Here is a 20,659-nt window from a genome sequence, read left to right as displayed (position 1 = left end):
AATGCAGGCTGCCCACCCTCTTTTTGCCCTGCTCTTTGCTTCCTCTGTGTGACTTCCAGGACCCCAGGCACTGTGCTGGGTGCCTGTCCTCCCAACATCACTCTGGACCTCAGACTCACATCTCTCCTTCTATGTCACTGCTGTCTGTGTCCCTCTTCATCGTGTCCTTGCAGTCCCTAACATAGTGCTGGAAACAAGTAGGCACTTAATAAAAGGTTTGGATAAATTAGTAGAAAATAGCTCAAATGGAGAGCCAGTGAGGAGAGAAGAATGGAAGTTAGAGAAGATGGAAAGGAGTCACGTTTGGCTGCTGTGACCAGTGCCACTGACAAGAGGTCTGAGAGGAAGTCCCACCTCTTTCTAGCATTCTTCCTGAAAGCCAGGTACCACTTATAGGTCGATGTTGTCAGTGTTTTCAGTGGAGGTTAGTGTAGACCTTCTCTCTGTCTGCCTCCCAGTAGCTCCCTACCCTCTTTTGAAGGGACCCCTACACTTTCTACCTGAAAGTGCCTACTTTGGGGCCATTTCTTGTTTGGGGACATCTTTCGCAGCAGTGAGACATGTTGCCTGCTCCCACGCATGGAAACCACACCTAGGCCTGTCTGGCCATCCCATTATCTCTTTCTCTTGGTTGCCTTTTAGTGTTAGCTGTGGATGATTTGCCAGAAGAGGTGGGCTACTAGTAGATGGCAGGAAAGTGACAAAAAGAACAAGCTATTTCCTCTTATTGAATGAGAGGCTTTCCTGGGCTTAGCATTCAAGGCTCTCTAATGTGGTGTTTACCTGTTGGGCTCACCTCAGCCCCTCTATGAGACTATTTTGTTTCCCCAAGCTCATTTGCTATTGTCCCTTCTTTGCTCTCCTTCCTGATGACTGCTTTCTGCAGGGCCTTTTTTTGTCAAAGTTAAAATACTCCTTAAGACTCAAGGCTTCCCCCCAACCCCCCAGTATCAGGGATCAAATTCAGGACCAGCCAAGTGCGGTGCCACTGAGCTACCTCCCTGGTCCTCAAGGCTTTCTTGTATTAAGCCTTGCCAAATCTACTCAGCCAGATGAGGGCTCTCACTTTTAATAATACTGATGATGATAAATAGCTGTTTATTGTCAATAGTAATAAAAGCCAACCTGTGTGTGTGCTCTATGTGGTGACAGGGGTCTTTGTCAGCCCCATTATACACACAGAGGTGAAATAACTTGCTCAGAGTCACATGGCTGGGAAGTGACATGGCTGGGACTTGCCCTAGACTTTTAGGCTCTGAGTCTCTTCTCATCTCTCACGTGGCATCCCATTTTTGTCTTCTAAAGTTGACTACCAACAGTTTAACTTACTTTTTGGGGACAGCCTGTGTCTTCTGGCATAGTTCCTAGTGCAAAGCGTGAACTCAGTAAATATTTCAGATATTCACATATTCAGTTTCAGCCTGGACATAATTTACCAAGACAACTGGTTTTCTCTAAACATGCACTCAGTCCCTTTGATGGCTCACTGGTGTATGTCTCCATTGCGCTGTTGATTTATTTTTATTTTTTGGTATGGGGAATTGAACTCGGGACCTTGTGCTTTCGAGGCAGGCGGTGGAACCACTGAGCTAAGTCCCCAGCCCAATTGTGCTGTTTATCAACCTGTGGGTTGAGCTGTTTCACAGGTGTGGCCTTTGGAAAATAAGCAGTCTGTAAACTCTGAAAAGTGGCTCTACCCATGGGCTCTGTGGGCCCGAATATGGGATGTTCTCTTACACATGGTGGGGAGGGGTCTTCTGCAGGAAAAGGTTTGTGGAAACAGAAGGAAAATGGGAGACTTGTGGCAGGTCACGTAGGAATACTTCATTAGTGTCAAGTTGCAGAATAAGAGAGGAGCCAGAGCCCCAGAATCAGGAGCACAGGTAACATCTCAGGATTAGAGGCAGCTGTGCAGAGGAAGTGGGCCTGGGGCTGGATGGAGATGGATAGGAAGGAGAAGCATTTCAGATTAAAAAAAACAACAAAAACCAATTTCTGAGATTTCTTGTGTTGTGGGAAAGCCAGACGAGAGCTTTACTTTGGGCGTGGTGGCGCAGCCTGTAATCTCAGGCTGAGGCAAGAGGATGGCCTCAAGTTCCAAGGCCAGCTTGGGCTACACTGGGAGACACTGTCTCAAAAAATAAAAACAAAACAAATCAATAGCTTTACTTAGATGCTACTGCCATACTTGTAATTAACATCAGAGCAGTCATTTGTATGTGTTATCCCTAAAGTCCTCTAAAGCCTGCGAGGTGGGTATTATTATCATCTCTATATTATTTTATTTTTTTGGTACCAGGAATCGAACTTGGGACCTTGCACTTGCAAGGCAGGCAGTGAGACCACTGAGCTAAATCCCCGGCCCTATTTTATTTTATTTTATTATTTGAGACAAGGTCTCACTGTGGAGTTCAGGGTGGTTTTAAACTGACTATATAGCCTACACTGGCCTCAAACTCGTGGTGATTCTCCTGCCTTAGCCTCCAAAGTGCTGGGATTACAGGTGTGTGCCACCATGCCTGGCATTGTACCCGTTGTACAGATGAGGAACCAAGCTTCGAGGGTCACAGAGCAGATGGCAGCTGGACAGTGGAGCTTGGTACACCCTCAGCCTTTGCTGCCCTGGGGCCCCCCCCCAACCCTCTGAGATGGAAGCATATAAGCCATTCTTCTCTGGTTTTTAAATCTATGTTATCACCCTTCCTAGGTTCTCTAGGGAGTGCCTGGAGAAACAAGGTTAACACTTTTTTCTTTTTTTTCCTTTTCCTTTAGGTAGGATCTGCCTTCAGGATACAAAACACTGAGGGTGAGTCTTGTCCTGAACCCTGGCCAGTGGCATGTATGGGGACTTCGGAGGGAGCAGCTGCAGACGCTGCAGACCTGTCATGTCAGGTCTCAAGCTCTGTCAGGACAAAAGGCTGAGCTCTGATTTTTGGAAAACCTCCATTTAAGCTTGTGTCTCTGGACTTTCTTGATTTTCATAGAAAAGTGACATCTGGCTTCCTGTTAGCCTTAGCTGGCAGCTGGCCAGCCATAGCAGGAGGCCTTCTAAAGGGTGTGGCTTTGGAAGCTGGGCAGGGGGTGGCTATGAAGCTCTTACAGGAAGCATCCCCCAGACAAGGCAGAGCCTGAGAAGACCCCTTCTTTGGGGGCCACAGAGGTTGGGGAGCTGGGTGGTGAGAGACTTGGGGAAGCATGCAGCTGGGGCATGAGAGGTGGCTCTAGCAGGAGTTTTGAGAACACTTAATGTGCGTTTGCTGCCCTACTAGTCACAATGACAAGGGAGTAAAGGGGGAATTGTCCCTTCTTTCCCCTACCTAGTGCCCAGGCAGCACTGCTTGCTATAACCCGCTTCTTTTTTTTTTTTTCACTAGAATTTGAATTTTACATAGTGTTGATGTTGTGGCACATGATCTAGATTCTGTATTATTCCTTAATCATTCATTTCTAATATTGAAAGTCAACATTTTTCATTATTCTTGAGCAAAATGTTACAGGTCTCATTGTCACCACTGTAATATGTTTACTGTGATGGAAGCATGACCTGTGTCTCAATTTTAGCCACACTGAGCAATTTTGGACACCAATCAATAGTGCCCATTCTCATCTAGAATGAGGCTTTGTCCTGCTTTTAAGGTTTCCCCTACTGTGCAGCTCCCTGACTGCAGGTGGCTGTGAAATTCAGTTGTGTCTCCCCAGCCTAAATTCCTAGGCCCTCTGGGCTGGGCTTCTTCACCTGACTCCCCCACTCAGATGAAAGAACAGCCTGGCCAGGCATTCTTCCAGCCTTGATGACACTAATAGTTAGGTTCCCTTCATCCAAATGCAGGCTGGCTGCTCTGTCTCTCACAACTATATGCTTAAGGACCTTTTTTGTTCTTTTTTTTTTTTTTCGTGGGGTGCAGTACTGGGGATTGACCAGGGTGTTGGGGACTTTGTGGCTCAGCTTTCCCCAGAGCTCATGTTGAATGTGGAGTGGGGATTCATTTGTACAGGGATTTTTCTTGGCTTTCCAACCCATTGTGTAGGGATTTTTCTCAAGGTGTTCTTCATGACCTAGGAGTTGGCTTCCTTTATGGGATTTCCCACAGTCCTCCTGTCCTAGTTTTGGGCCAGCAGTAGCTGTTTTCTATGACAGTTTGCTGAGAGAGCTGACTTTGAAGGGCAGATGAGTACGAGGTGGAAATGGCCGAGCCCTGTGGTGAGAGCTCCTCCCCCACCACGTTTCCTCCACCCTGTTTTCTCTGCTCACTCTGGAGGCTTATTCTGGGGGTTGATAGAGTTGGATGTTATTTCTCTTGCTTGTGTCCCTGTGAGGAGAAGTGGGGCGTTGGGTGAAATCCCCCAAGCACCTATATTAGAGAGCTGAAGAAACCAAAACCTGGAGAAGTCTGATGAGCAGAATCGAAGATGCCAACTCTATTGTTTAAGGCTGTCTTCGTTTATTAATGTCTTCTCCCAAATCCATCAATTGGAAGGGAAAACTAGTCACCAAGAAGGGCCTCCTTCTCCCTGATCATCTGGTTTGTCAAAGCTTGTTCAGCTCATCAGTTCCCAAGGCCCTGCTGGTTCCCAGGAGCTTTCCTTAGTTACTGTATCCAAGGCTCTGTCATCCAAGTGTGGGGGGGGTACCCCACTCTGGAGCTTTCTGCTTAGTGAGCCTGGACGGAGGTGGGTGTGGGCTTTTTGTTGTTGTTGTTGTGCAAGAAGGCAGAACCCCAGGTCCTCCCAGCCTCCTTAGCCCCCAGTGCTCCTGTCCGCCCCGTGTCGGGACCTGCAGGCGGCCGGGGGGAGGGGGGGGCGGGGCCTGGGAGACTGCGCAACTGCAGCCGCTGGAAGTACGTTTCCACGCGCTGCCCTGAGGGACTCGGCGGACTCCTTCAGTGGTGGCTCCTCTCCTGATCGGCAGGCGACTTGACATCTGCGGCTGAGGCTGTGGAAAATTCTGTGGCCTGTCTGTGCTGAGTCATGCTTAGTCTGTGAGGATACGTGTGTCACCTTCCTCCTTTCTGTCGTTGGTCCGCCCAGGGTCTGGAATATCCGTAGTTAGTAGGGGTGATACGAGGATATCATGCTGCTCTTTTCTTTTTCCCCACCCCGTCCCTGTACTAGGGGTTTAACCCAGGCCCTTTCTACTAAGTTGTAATCCCCAGACCACTACCCTAACTCTGCTTGCTGAATTGCCCAGGATAGCTCAAACTTGTGGTTCTCCTGCCTCAGCCTTCCGAAATGCTGGGATTACAGGTGTGCACCACCACTCCCAGCTACTGCTCATTTCTCTCTCTTTTTTTTTTTTTTTTTTGTACCGGGGATTGAACTCGGGGATCGAACTCCGGTCCCTGCGGTTGCAAGGCAGGCAGTGGAACTACTGAGCTAAATCCCCGGCCCTAATGCTCATTTCTTATACCCACACTCACTTTATGCTTCTCTGAGCACTTTCTCTGACTTATGTGCTGTTTAAAGTCTATCTTAATAAATTACTAATAATAAACATTCAGGGACACATTGTTCTTATGGGTCAGGAAACGTAGATTCTGAAGGAGTGTTCCTGGTGACTGCTGAGTGGTGTCTGGGTGAGGTTCTGGATGCCACACCCATTCCTATCCTTGGATTTTTGAATAATGAAAAGATTATTCAGAAATTACTGGGGTGGAAAAATTGTTTTTCAGTTTATTAAGGTTATAAATTTAAAAATCTAGTTTTAGGGTTGAGGGTGTGGCTCAGTGGTAGAACATTTCCCTAGCATACTGGAGGCCCTATCCCCAGCCCTGCAAACAAACAAAAATCTAGTCTTTTAAGTTTAGCTCTTAACCATACCTACAGATTTTTCCATTCCATTTATATTCTAGAAAAATTTAACCGTCGCAATACTTGGCCTCTTTTTTTTTTCTTTTTTCTTTTTGAGACGATCTCGCTATGCAGTTCAGGCTGCCCTGGCACTCACTGTGTAGCCCAGACTTGTCTTGAACTCACAATGCTCCTCCTGCCTCAGCCTCTGGAGTTTTGGGATTACTGGCATGTGCCACCACGCCTTGCCTCTGATTTGAAATTTTTATATTGAATTTATAAATTATAGTTACTCTTTTTAAATTATTTTAATACATCTTCCAGTTGCCTAATTTAAAAATTTCCTAATACTTAACCCCTATAAATCTAATGAATTAAGCTGACTCTAAATTTTTTGTAAACATCCCTATCCTTTTTTTTTTCTTTGGTACTGGGTATTGAACTCGGGTCCTTACACTTTCAAGACAGGTGGCATAACCACTGAGCTAAATCCCCAGCCCATCCTCTTTAATATTTGATTTTTAAACAGCTTTCCTGGGGTATTACTGACATAATAAGTTGTACATGTTGAAAATGTACAGTTTGGTAAGGCTTTTTTTTTTTGGTACCGGGGATCGAACTTGGGACTTTGCACTTGCGAGGCAGGTGGCAGAACCACTGAGCTAAATCCCCAGCTGGTTTGGTAAGTTTTAATAAATGTGCATTTGTGAACCCACCACCATAGTCCAGACAGTGAACACACCTGCACATGTGGAATCCCTCTCCCCATGTATCTGCCTCCCCTTCTTTTTTTTTTGTTTTTTTTTGTTTTTGGTACTGGGGATCGAACTCAGGACCCTGTGCTTGCAAGGCAGGCAGTGGAACCACTGAGCCAAACCCCTGGCCCCTGCCTCCCGTTCTTAAGGAACTACTACACTGCTTTCTGTTACTATAGATTAATTTGCATTTTCTGGAATTTTCCATAAATGAACTCATATAGTAGTTATTGTATTTTGTCTGCCTTCTTTAACTCAGCCATAATTATTTAAAGATGTGTTCATGTTGTTGTATATATCAATATTTCATTCTTTTTTATTGCTGAGTAATTATTCCATTACATGGAGAGTACACAGTTTATCTGTTCACCTGGTGTTAGTCATCTTTGCTGCTTTCAGGTTTTGGCAATTACAAGTGAAGCATTTATGCACAAGTGTTTGTTTGAACATGTATTTCCTCTTGGGCAGATGCCTAGGAATGGAGTGGTTGAACTGCAGTTGTACTATTTTATATTCCCACCAGCGGTGTATGAGAGTTCTAATCTCTCAGCATCTTCCCCAGCACTGACTATGGTCAGTCTTTTTAATTTCAGCTGTTTAAGATGCACTTTGAGACCACATGCTAAGGGAAATAAATCAGATACAGAAGAAATAAATCAGATACAGAAGGTTAAATATCACATGGTTTCTCTTATATGAGAAGCTCAAAGTATGAATAATTTAAAGAGCAAAATAAAAGATAGATAATAGGAAACAGGGAGGGGGACCTTTTGCAGATGGGAAGAGGATCTAGAGATGGAGGGAGAGAAGCAGGAGGGTAGGAGGGGAAGGAAAGGATAAATAAAAAATGATTGAGATGGGATTTGTATATGTACCAACACCCCATGATGAATGCATTCACTATGTATCACAATCATGTACTAATATCTGTGTTATAATGGAAGGTTTCCTGTGATGTATGAAACTTGTGTTTTTTTATATATAAATCAGTATAGTTAGATTAGTGTTGTGGTAATGCCTGTTTTCATTTTTCATCTGTTAATAATTAAGTATGTACATGAGGCACTACTTCTTATTGCAGTGTTTGGTCGTAGTTTTTACTTTTATTAAAGCATTCAGTTTTGCTTTCAATTTTATGTACCTTAGTTCCAATTTAGATTTGCAGATGTGTACATATAGTTCATATTTATGTATTGCACATAATCATACTATTCAGCATTGATGCTATATTGTATTATGTAAATAATAAAAGCCATGTATAGAGGGAAAAAACCAAACATGTACTAATAAAATAAATAAAATAAAGGACTGGGGAAGTCCTAGTATGCACGAAGCCCTGGGTTCAATCCCCAGTACCTGAAAAAAAATTCAATCATTTAAAAAGGTATATAGTGGTATCTCATTAGGGTTTGAATTTCCATGACCAATTTGTTGAGTACCTTTTCACATGCTTGTCATCTGCCAACACAGATTTTTTTCAGTACTGGGGTTCAAACTGTAGGGTGCACTACCACTGAGCTACATATCCAGCCCTATTATTTGTTCATTTATTTAGGTGGTACCAGGGATTGAACTTGGGGCCTTTGCATTGAACCGCATCCCTAGCCTTTAATAGGTTTTTTAAATTTTGAGATGGGATCTTGCTAAATTGCCGAGGCATTCAAGAACTTTTGATCTTCTTGCTTCAGCCTCCTGAGAAGCTGTGATTACAGGTGTGTACTACCATGTCCCAGTGATTTTTAACTTAGTAAAATTCCTACCTAAAATCATAAGTTTAAATCAGTTACTCAGTATGTTTTAATTGGAATCTCAAGATTGACTTGTTATTCTGAACCAACCTAGTTCTCTTAAACATTGAAATACACAAAGGAACAGAAATACACAGATTTTATTCTATTTTTTTAGTCCTGGGGATCAAAATCCAGGGCTCTTGCATGTTAGCTATGTGCTATAGTACTGAGCTAACACCCCAAATTCAACACACACATTTTTTGTTGTTGTTGTTTGGTTGGTTTGTTTTTTGAGACAGTATCTCACTATGTAGCCCAGCCTGCCCTTCAATTTGAGGCAATCCTCCTGCCTCATCCTCCCAACTGCTGGGATTATAGGCATGCACCACCATGCCTGGCTCTTCCTGGAGTTAAAGAAGCTTACTTACTAAGGAAATAAATCACATGATCTCAAACATAGTACATTACCTTCCTAAGTAACTTTTAGGTTTCTTCCTCAACCAGATGATATTTTCCTTATATGTTTCCTCAAGAGACTGCTGGCCAGGATGAAACTAGGTCTTGGCCTTGAATCCAGCTGCTAAGTAGTGCCTGATTCATTGCCATTTGCCCCCAAATGGGGATGGTCTCACAGCCCCTGTGCCCCAGATACAGGCATCACATTGCCTAATCTCTTCTCACATAACTGAAGTTCTCTACCCAGGCTGCTAAACCATTTGACTAGATTCAATTAATCTACTCAAGGCTTCATTTCTTTTTTTTATGGAGTGTAACCGCAAACTAGGTAGAACTTGGATTGTTGGTCTCTCTCTTTTTTTTTTTTTGGTACTGGGGATCGAACTGGGACCTTGCGCTTTCGAGGCAGGCAGCGGAACCACTGAGCTAAATCCCCGGCCCTGTTGCTCTCTTTTAAGGCTTTGTCTGACCGAGGTCTTGTCCAATCAAGTCAGTGACCTGGCAGTGCCAGATTTTGAATCTTAGTCTTCTGAGTCTAGGTTTGGCATTTCTCCTCTTTTTTTTTCTAAAAAAGAGAAAGGGAGCCTGGAGCTTAACGAGTTCTTGCTTTCGGGTTAGGCTTGGTCAATAAAAAATCTAGGCAATTGGAACCAGTGCCACCTTTTCCTGTTCTTCCAGTTCATCCCCCTGGAAATGGAGAGAATTTGGCTTCTCCCTGACCCCAGCAGAGCTAGCAGGGCCATCGCCATCCAATTTTTGTTAGAGATTAGATCTTAGATGATAAACAGATGTGGAATTTGCTTTGCTGTTCTGGTCATGGATCTGCCCCCGGGAAGTTTGTGTGTGGTGAGTGAAATATTCATGTAGTGAGACCCCTCCTGTGATGTCTGTATGTGTGGGCCCATGTGGGTAAGAGTGGAGGGCTTTGGCATTCCAAGAAAACAATATTTGAGTAGGGTGGAAATTAGCAGGATGCTTTCTTAGATTCTTATGCTGCAGGAGCTTCTAGACCTTTCTTTGACTTCTTTTAGGTATATACCCAGAAGGGTAGTTGTTGTATCGTGTAATTTTATTTTTAGTGTTTTTAGAAATCGCTATCCTATTTTCCACAGCAACTGCACCATTTTACACTCCCACTAATAGTGCACAGTGGTTCCAATTTTTCCATATCCTTATCAATGCTTATTTTCTCCTCATGTACATGCATGTGTAGGTGCGTGCAAGTATGCGTGTGTTCATGTGTGCATGTGTGCACTGCATGCATATGTTTGTGCATGTGTGTGTGCATGCGTGTGTGGTGGTACTGGGGACTAAACCTAAGGCCTTTGCACTGAGCTACATCCCAGCTCCTTTTTTATTTTTTGTTTAGAGACAGGGTCTCACTAAAGTGCTAATATAGGCAGTTTATATGTTCCTTCAGATCTTTTGCCCTTTTTGAATTGGATTGTTGGAGTATTTTTATTGTTGGGTTTTACCAGTTATCTTGTATATTCTGAATATTAATCTCTTAGAGATGTATGATATATAAATATTTTCTCCTACTGGGAGGATTGCCTTTCTACCCACTTGGTAGTCTTGTCCCATCTTTTCTCTTTTCTTTTCTAATAGTATGAGGGATTGAACCCAGGGCATTGCATGTGCTAAGCAAATGCTCTACTGTTGAGCACTGAGTTACATCTCTAGCCTTGATAGTGTTCCCTTGCCTTTGGCAAAAGATCTATCTCCCTATTTCCTATTATTTACCTTTTATTTTGCCCTTTATTTATATTTTGAGTTTCTCATGTAAGAGAAACCATGCGATATTTAAGCTTGTGTGTCTGATTTATTTCACTCAACATTATGCTTTCAAGGTACATCTATTTTTCTACAAATGACTTAAGTTTATCCTTCTTTATGGCAGAGTGATACTCCATTGGTACTCCATAAATACCACATTTTCTTTATCCATTCATCTATTGATGGAGCTATAAGTGACTTCCAAGATGTAGCTATTATGAATTCTGCTGCTATAAACATAGGTATGTATGTATCACTATAATATGATGTCTTTAGCTCTTCCTGGAAGATACCTAGAAGGGGAATAGAAATGGAATATGTAGTTTTAGTGTTTTGAGGAATCTCCATACTGATTTCTATAATGGTTGTACTAGTTTATATTCCCATCAACATTGTAGAAGGGTACCTTTCCCCCTTGCAGCCTTTCCAGTATGTTATTATTTGATTTCTTGATGACCATTTTTTCTGGAGTAAGATGGAATCTCAGTGTTGTTTTAAGTTCTATTTCTCTAATGACCAGAGATATCAAACATTTTTTCATGTATTAGCCATTTGTACTTCTGAGAAGTGTCTTCATTTCAGTTGCCTTTTTTTTTTTTTTGGTATCAGAGATTGAACTCAGGACCTTGTGCTTGCAAGGCAGGTGTGGTGCCGCTAAGCTAAATACTTGGCTAATTCTTTTGATTTCTTTGTATATTCAAGATATTAGCCAGATAATTTGTAATAGCTAAGTTTTGGAAACTGCCCAAATACCCATTAACCGATGAGTGGACAAAAAAGATATTAAAAAAGTGTTTTTAAAAAAATTTATATAATGGAGTACTACTCTGCATAAAGAAATATGAGCTTGAGACATTTCTAGCTAAATGGCTGGACCTTGAGACTATACTCTTAGGTGAAATAAATTGAACACACATGTTTAAATACTGCATAGTTAGGGCTGGGGATTTAGCCCAGTGGTTCTGCCGCCTGCTTCGCAAGCATAAGGTCCCAAGTTCGATCCCCAGTACCAAAAAAAAAAAAAAAAGAAACAAATAAATACTGCATAGTTTCTCTGGTGTGAGAAACCAAAAGTATATATCAGGACCAAAATGTATAATAGATATTGGGAAATGGGAAGAAAATGTTCAAATGAGAAGAGGAACAAGGGAGGGGGGAGGGGGAAAGGAAAGAAAGGACAAGAAAAAAAGTGAAAATAGAAGGGAAAAATGGAAACAAAGCTTTTGTATCTGGGGGGGGAACGGGTCCGAGGGGAGGGGGGAATGGGAAAAAAAGAAGAGGCAGGATATATCATGTACAGGTGCAGATTCTCTATGATGAATGTTACCACTATGTGTGTCTAAAATGTACCAATAAATGTTTTGCTTCAAAAACAAACGAAAGATATTAGCCAGGCATGGTGGTACATGCCTGTAATCCCAGCACTTGGGAGGCTGAGGCAGGAGGATCACCATGAGTTCAAGACCAGCCTGGGCTACACAGTGAGTTCCAAGTCCAGACTATATAAGTGCGACCCTGTCTCAAAAAAAAAAAAAAAAAAAAAAAAAAAGAGATATTAATCCTCTGCCTGAGGAGTAGCTGATGAAAATGTTTTCCTGTTCTGTAAGTTACCTCTTTACTGGTTATATCCTTTGCTGTGCAGAAGCTCTTTAATTTTACGATCCTATTTGTTGATTCTTGATGTTATCTTTTGTGCAATTGGGGTTCTATTCAGAAAGTCCTTGCCTACACCTGTCAAGAATATTACGTATATTACTTTCCAGCAGATTCTTTCTGTTTTAACATTTAGATCTTTGATACATTTTGATTTTCATTTAGTACATGGTGAGATATGTGAGTCTTCTGCATGTGGATGGCCAGTTTTACCAGCACCATTTGTTTTTGTTTTTTTTTTATACCAGGGATTGAACTTGGGACCTTGCACTTGTGAGGCAGGCGGTGGAACCACTGAGCTAAATCCCCGGCCCGACCAGCACCATTTGTTAAAGAGGCTGTCTTTCCTCCAGTGTATGTTTTTGGCCCCTTTGTGAAAGACCAGATGCCTGAATGTGCCTGGGGTTGTTTCTGCATCCTCTATCCTGTTCCATTGATCCACATGTCTGTTTTTGTGCCATTGCCATGCTGTTTTTATCATTGTAGCTTTGTAGTATAATTTTAAATCTAGACTATGATGCTTCCTGCTCCGGCTCCCTCTTACCCAGGATATGAATCATCCCTTTGTCCAGCTAACCTGTACCATATACATTACCTGCCTGTCAGTTGCTTGGTAGCCATTGTGGTTCTCCTGTCTACTTTCTGGTAATGCCATGTTGTGTTCAATTAACCTTTATATAGTAGCCTATCACTATGTCACAACACCTGTGTCACCCACTTCACTTCATCTCATCAAGTAGGCACTGTATCACTGACACCATCACAAGAAGAGTGAGTGTAGTATAATAATATGGGGGGGGGAGAGAAAGAGGATTCACGTTACTTTTATTTTTAAATTATTTTTGCAGCACTGGGGATTGAACCCAGGGCCTCATGTATGCCAGGCAAGTGCTCTACTACTGAGCTATATCCTAGCCTTTTATACATTTTATTTTGAGACAAAATCTCCCCAAGTTCCCCAGGCTGGCCTCAAACTTGCAGTCCTCCTGCCTCAGCCTCCCAAGTAGCTAGGATTACAGGCAAGCACCACCATTCCTGGCTGGCACATTATTATTACAACAATATATTGTTATAATTATTCTTTTATTTTTTTGGTACCAGAGATTGAACTCGGATCCTTCTGCTTGCAAGGCAGGCGGTGGAACCACTGAGCTAAATCCCCGGCCCCTGTTATAGTTATTCTTTATTAATGTGAATCTCTTACTGTGCCTAATGCATAAATTAAACTATATGATAGGTATCAATGTGGCATTATTGAAAAATGTGGTAAATGCTTACATTAAAAAATGTATTGCGGTGAAAGTAATCCCCCTCAAAATACTCCCTCTCACTTGAACACACTTATCCCATCATTCTTGCCACTTTCGGAAGCAGTTTTGGAAATCCTCTTTAGTTAGTGTCTAGTTGTGCTGTCGTGGCTGCCTCAGTGTCATGAGTCTTTCAAAACATTTACCTTTGGTGGTCATTTTGATTTTGAGGAAGAGCCAGGAGTCGGACAGTGCCAGATCCAGGGAATAAGGTGGATGAGGACGCACCATGTGTTTATGAGCCTGCCTTTCCATTGGATGGTACTTGGCAGCAGCATTCACAGTTGTGGTAGATTAACTTCGAACGCTCAGCTGAACGGAGTCAGCGTGGTTCTGGATGACCCACCTGAGGATTGTTGCCAATGGCATAAAAAGAACAGGAGGGGAAGATTGTATGCTGTTGGTTTTCTTGGAGAAGCTTGCCGCAGCTGGTTTTCCTGATACAAATTTGGCTAGTCTCATCGCTGTCACCGGGGATAGCTGCTGTTCTTGTCAGGGGAGCTCTGGTCTTTGCCTTGAGCATTACTTCCTGGCTCCAGTGCAGATCTCTCAGCCTGGTGACACATATCGTTCACCCCACTGGCACAGACTTTCTAGCTTCTACCACCACCCTGTGGGCCTTCCCAGTGCAGATTCTCCATACGGACTTGCATGAGACATTGGTGTGGGCTCTAGGCCTTTGGCTGGACTCATGGAGGACACTGCTTGGGCTCTATGCCTTTAGCTGGACTTGTGTGGGACATTGCCATGGGATCCAGGCCCTCAGCTGGATTCTTTGGGTCTCTAATGTGTGGACAGATCTCTTGCACTCCTCTGCATTTGACTTTTTTTGGTGAATATTATAAAATAACCCTGTAAATTATGTGTCTTGTTTCAAATCTGTTCTCTTGCAAACCCTGACTACAACAACCATATTTTTGATCACACTTATGAAAGACTCCCAGATTAAAAAAACCTGAGGAAAAAAAACCTCTAGAACTGCTTCAGAAAGTGGCAAGAATGATGTGGTAAGTATTTTCAAGTGGAGGGGAAGGATTTTTGAGGGAGATTAATGACAATGTGTCTTTTACTGTAATAATTTTTTTAAAAATTTAAAGATTCACCTTACATTTTATCCCTTCTTTCTTCCCATTTCCCAGTATCTATTAGAGTTTGGTCCTTATTTCTACTTTTGGTTTCTCCAGAGAAGCGCTGCGCGGTATTTAAACACGTGTGTCCAATTTATCTCACTTAAGAGTATGGTCTCGAGGTGCATCCATTTAGCTAGAAATGTCTCAAGCTTATCCTTCTTTTTTTTTCTTTTTGGTACCGGGGATTGAACTCAGGACCTTGCACTTGCAAGGCAGGTGTGGTGCCACTGAGCCCTAAGCTTATCCTTCTTGATGGCAGAGTAGTATTCCATTGTATAAAAAACCCCACATCTTCTTTATCCATTCATTGGCTGATGGGCATTTGAGCTGTTTCCAAGATTTAGTTATTACAAACTGTATTGCTATAAATGTGGGTATGCATATATTGCTGTGCTATGATGCTTTTAATTCTTTTGGGAAGATACAAAGAAGGGGAATAGCTGGGTTGAATGGAACCTCCAGTTTTAGTTTTTTGAGGACTCTCCACACTAATTTCCACAGTGGTTGCACCAATCTACACTCCCACCAACAGTGGAGAAGGGTTCCTTTTTTCCCACAGCCCCTCCAGCATTAGTTATTGGTTAATTTCTTTTTGGGTACCGGGGATCAAACTCGGGTCCTCGCGCTTGCGCAGCAGGCGACGAAACCACTGAGCTAAATCCCCGGCCCAGTTATTGGTTAATTTCTTGATAACAGCCATTCTTTTTGGAGTGAGATGGAATTTCAGCATTGTTTTAATTTGCATCTTTCGAATGACCAGTAATGTTGAACATTTTTTCTTGTATTTATTTGCCATTTCTACGTCTTCATCTGAGGTGTCTGTTCATTTCAGGTGCCCATTTTTGGATTGGCTCTTTAAATTTGGGGGGGCTCTGATTTTTTTTGAGTTCTTTATATATTTTATATATTAGTCCTTTGAGGAAGAGCTGGCAAAAATTTTTTCCCACACTGTGGGCTGTTTCTTCACTCTGTTGGTGGTTTCTTTTGCTGTGCAAAAGCTTTTTAATAAGATGAGATCCCAGTTGTTGATTCTTTGTGATATTTCCTGTGTGATTGGGGTTTTGTTCGTAGTCTTTGCCTACACTGATGTTTTCAAGAGTTCTACCTATTCTATCTTCCAGCAGATTTAGTGTTTCTGTTTTAATATTTAGATTTTTGATCCATTTTTATTTCAGTTTAGTGCATGGTGAAAAATATGGGTCTAGTTTTAATCTTCAGCATATGGAAAGCCAGTTTTCCCAGCATCATTTATTAAAGAGGCTATCTTTCTTTCAATGAAGGTGTTTGGTTCTTTTGTCAAAGATAAGGTGGCTGAGTGTGTTTGGAGTTGTTTCTGCATCTTCTAACCTGTTCCATTGATCCTCAGGTCTCTTTTTTTTTTTTTTTTTATCGCAACAGCTTTGTAGTATAATTTCAAGTCAGGGATTGTGATGCCTCCTGCCTTACCTTTGTTGCTTTTGCTATTCTAGATCTCCTCTGGTTTCAAATGAATGTTAGGATTGCTTTCTCTAATTTTGTGAGTATTGGTATTTTGATCAGTATTCCATTAAATCTGTATAACAATTTTGGAAGTATGGGCATTTTCACTATATTGGTTCTTCCTATCCAAGAACAAGGGATACTTTTCAATTTTCTAATATGCTCTTAGATCTCTTTTTTTCAGAGTACTGTAGTTTTTCATGTAAAAGTGTGGTTTCCCTAATTTCTTTCTCAGTGAGTTTGTTATTTGTGTACAGGAAGGCTATTGATATTTGATATATTGATATTGATATTTAAATGTTGACTTTGTATCCAGCTGTGCTACTGAATTTGATTATTAAATCTAGAAGTCTTTTGGTGAAGTTTTTGGGGACTTCTATGTAGAGTATCATGTTATCTGCCAATAATGGTAATTTAACTTCTTCTTTTCCTATCCTTATTCTTTTTATTTCTTTTTTGGTACCAGGGATCGAACTATTCCTTTTATTTCTTTCTCTTGTCTAATTCCTCTGGCTAATGTTTCTAGAACTATATTGAACAAGAGTGGTGACAGTGGACATCCTTCTTTTGTTCCTGATTTTAGAGTGAAAGCTTTCAGTTTTTGTCCATTTAGTATGATGTTGACTATTGGTTTGTCATAGATGGCTTTTATCAAGTTGAGATAAAGACGATTCTAATTTTCTGTAGGGTTTTTATCATGAATGAGTGTTGGACTTTGTCAAATGCTTTTTCTGCATCTATTGATATAACCATATGATTTTTGTCCTTGGCTCTGTTAATATGGTGTGTTATATTTATTGATGTGCATATGTTGAACCATCCTTGCATCCCTGGGATGAATCTTACTTGATCATGGTGTATAACCTTCTTGATGATTTGCTACATTCTATTTGCCAGTATCTTATTGAGGATTTTTGCATCTATGTTCATTAGGGACATTGACCTGTAGTTCTCTTTTTTGGTTGGATCCTTCTCTGGTTTTGGTATGAGGGTAATGCTTGCTTCCAGGAATGAATTTGGGAGTATTGCTTTCTTTTCAATTTCATTAAAGAGTTTGAGAAGTAGCAGCATTAGATCTTCCTAAATCTCATGTAGCATTCAGCAGTGAATCCTTCAGGGCCTGGGATTTTCTTTGTTGGTAGGGTTTTTTTTTTTTCTACCGGGGATCGAACTTGGGACCTTGCACTTGTGAGGCAGGTGGCAGAACCACTGAGCTAAATCCCTGGCCCTGTTGGCAGGTTTTTAATTACATCTTCAATTTCATTGACTGATACTGGTATACCTGGAATTTTTATATCTTCTTGGTTCAGCTTTAGCAGTTCATTTGTATTTAGGAATCTGTCCATTTCCTCTGTGTTTTCCATCTTAATAGAATACAGGTTCTTGAAGTAGGTATTGATGATCTTCTGGATTTCTGCAGGATCTATTGTGATTTCACCCTTCTCATACCTAATTGCATGGATTTGAGTCTTTCCTTTCCTTTTTTTGATAAGGTTTGGCCTTACATTTTGATCACTCCTTGTATATATAAGAAAAGACAGAACATGTAGGATTCTATATGCTGAGGTTTCAGGCATCCACCGAAAGTCTGGGAACATGTGCCCAATGGATAAGAAGGACTTTATGGTATTAGATAAGACTCCACCTTCATTCTTTTGCATATGTGTGCTCCTGCTGCTGCCCTGTGTGTGTGTGTGTGTGTGTGTGTGTGTGTGTGTGTGTTTGTATACACTAGGGATTGAACCTAGAGCCTTCACACTGAACTACATCCCTGGGCTGCTTTTTTATTTTTAATTTTTTTTTTTGAGACGAGGTCTCACTATGTAGTTGAGGCTGGCCTTGAACTCACTATGCAGCTGGCCTTGAACTTGCAGTGATCCCCCTGCCTCAGCCTCTTGAGTGCTAGGATTACAGGTGTGCACCTCCACACCTGGTTTTATTTTTAATTTTGAGACAAAGTTTCACTAAATCTCAGTTTCACAGACTGGGCTCGGACTTGAAGACCTTCCTCAGTCTCCCAGAGTTATGGGATTACAAGTGTGTGGCCCCACTCCCAGCTTGTAGTTTCAAATGTAGTTCCTCCTTACCTATGGCTCTGTGTTCCCCCTTCAGGTCATAAGGGAGCAGCACTGTGAAATAAATACTGTACGAGAACACTATTTATAGTTATTTATATATATATATGTATTTATTTACTTATAGTTGGCCCTTCATATCTGCATTTCCATGTCTGTGAATCCAACCAACCTCAGATTGATAATATTTGAAAAATCATTGTGTCTGTATTCAATATGTACAGAGTTTTTCCCTTTGTCAGTATTCCCTAAATAATACAGTACTACAACTATTTACTTAGCATTTACATTGTATTAGGTGTTATAAGTAATCTAGAGATGTTTAAAAATATATGGAGGATGTGTGTAGGTTACATGGCAAATATGCCATTTTATATTAAAGATCATGAGCAGCTGTGGATTTTGATTCCTTAGTGGGATCCTGGAACTGGTGCCTCTCAGATACGCAGGGACAACTCTGTGTTAAATGATGGCAGTGGTATCTTAGAGAGACAGACTCTCCTCTTAGAGGAAAATGTGTTCCACTATAGGATAGGACAAGGGAAGATTTTTTTTTCCCCATTAACTTTATTGGTACATTTTAGGAATAAAATACAGTTACATTCATCATTGGGATATTGTACCATTACATGAGTCTCTTGGTTCTAACTTTTTTTCCCCTTCCCTTGCCCTCCCTTTACCCCCTCCACCCTTCCCTATTTGCAAAGACCTTGTTTCCATTTTTTTCCTCTTCTCATATTTTTTCCTTTCCCTTTTTTCCCTTCCCCTACCCCTCCCAATTCCCCTGTTCTTTTAGACCTTTTCTTTCTGTTACACAATATCAGTTATACATTTTTTAAATTACAATATTAAGATCTAGGAGACATTACCACAGATTTTACAGAATTTAAAAGGATATAGAAAGCATATTACAAAAATCTTTTTTGAAATAAATTTGACAACTTCTAAGAAGTAACTTAGAAGACAAATTAATGAAACTAACTCTGGAGGAAATATAAAATTTGAATAGCACCTATTAAAGAAAGTATATTCCTAGCTTGAAAACCTACCTATATGACAACAGCAGGCTCATACACATTTTAACTGATAAATTATATCAAACATTTAAAGCAGAAAAAAAGAAGGAAAACTTCTCCCCTCATTTTAGGAAATCAACATTGTGCTAATCCTAAAACTGGATAAAGATAATAGAAGAAAAAAGTATGAACATATATAGAAATTTGTTTAACAAACAACCTCTCAGAAGTCAGATCTGGCAGTATGTAGAAAGTGGTTTTATTATAGGGATGGCAGTGTTGGTAGCATTGGAATCAGCATTGGAAGATCCACCCACAAAAGTAATCTTTTTTTTTTTTTTTTTTGGCACTGGGGATCGAACTCAGGAACTTGCACTTGCAAGGCAGGTGCTGGAACCACTGAACTAAATCCCTGGCCCAAAAGTAATCATTTTAACAGAGGAAAGGAGAAAGCCATATGATCCTGTCACTAGTTGGAGAAAGAGTATTGGACTAAATTCTACAGCTGTTCATGGTAAAAGCTATCAGGAGACTAGAAGTAGAACAGAACCTTCTCAACAGATCAAAGACATGTAGTCCATACTTCCAACAAAAACTCCTTCTATGAATGGAGACAATACAATGCTTTCTCCCTAAAGTGGGGAACAAGGGCATATATGCCTACTCTTCACCTAGGACAAGGGAAGATTAACAAATTTTGACAGCTACTCTAGTTCTAGAAATGTAACCTGAAGATTAACAAGACAAGCAAACAGATGAGGTTTGTTCTCCCCCGCCCCCTTTCTTTTTTTTTGGTACTGGGGATTGAATTCGGGTCCTTGTGCTTGCACAGCAAGCAACAAAACCACTGAGCTAAATCCCCGGACCCTTCTCTCTCTCTTTCTTTCTGAGACAGGATCTTGATAAATGTAGTTCAGACTGGGCTTGAACTCACTATGTACCCTAGGCTGGCCTCAAACTCGTGGTGATCCTCCTGCCTCTGGCTCTTGAGTGCTGGGATTATAGGCACGTGCCACCACACCTAGCTTCAGAAGAGGTTCTTTAGATCAGTGTTTTTATAGCAGAAAATGGGAGATTACCAACATGTGTACCAGAAAAGGAATTGCTACATATTCAGTCTATTAACACTGGACACCCCCCACCCCCCTCAGTCAGCCATCCAGATTTTGACAAATATTGGGATCTGATCACAATTAGTACTCCCCAGGATCCCTCATGGAGCTGATGTTCTATTTTTTCTGTTGTTGATGCTATTCCTATGTGTGCAACACTTTATAGTTTTATCATTTCATTGAGCAGTTCTCCCTGGAACTGGTTAAGATCACGGTTAATGCTGTGGTTTTGTGTCATTTTGTGTTTGAGGCTCAGGGAAATTCAGTGACTCACTCAGCTTCCTTTAGGAAGACCCTCTCAAAGGACAAACTTACAACAATAGCAGAGTTTAAAAATCTTAATTGGCTTTATTTCTGATTCAAGAACCAAGTAACCCTTCATT

The 20,659-nt window shown here is 41.3% G+C and overlaps 1 protein-coding gene and 1 non-coding gene across 6 annotated transcripts in view; one reads left to right on the top strand and one right to left on the bottom strand.

Moving 5' to 3' along the window:
* Nucleotides 1-20,659, top strand: part of Pc (pyruvate carboxylase) — a 119,689-nt gene that overhangs the window by 2,771 nt on the left and 96,259 nt on the right. For 4 of the 5 annotated variants that reach the window (XM_004852268.4, XM_004852269.4, XM_087204992.1 and 1 more), the window contains exon 2: nt 2,773-2,806. The gene's annotated coding sequence lies outside the window, so the exon portion shown is untranslated. Of the gene's footprint in view, nt 1-2,772; nt 2,807-10,628; nt 10,747-20,659 lie in introns of all 5 variants that reach the window. The other variant, XM_087204993.1, reaches the window with a different exon arrangement.
* On the bottom strand, nt 3,487-3,620 carry LOC147829518 (small nucleolar RNA SNORA1). The gene has a single exon (XR_015449048.1). It is a non-coding gene; the product is annotated as a small nucleolar RNA SNORA1 (small nucleolar RNA).

Source organism: Heterocephalus glaber, unplaced genomic scaffold (genome assembly GCF_053883595.1).
Source record: "Heterocephalus glaber isolate CG9 unplaced genomic scaffold, H.glaber_assembly_v1.0 deba00000594, whole genome shotgun sequence".
Taxonomy (NCBI): domain Eukaryota; kingdom Metazoa; phylum Chordata; class Mammalia; order Rodentia; family Bathyergidae; genus Heterocephalus; species Heterocephalus glaber.
This window is presented reverse-complemented; position numbering and strand designations above follow the sequence as displayed.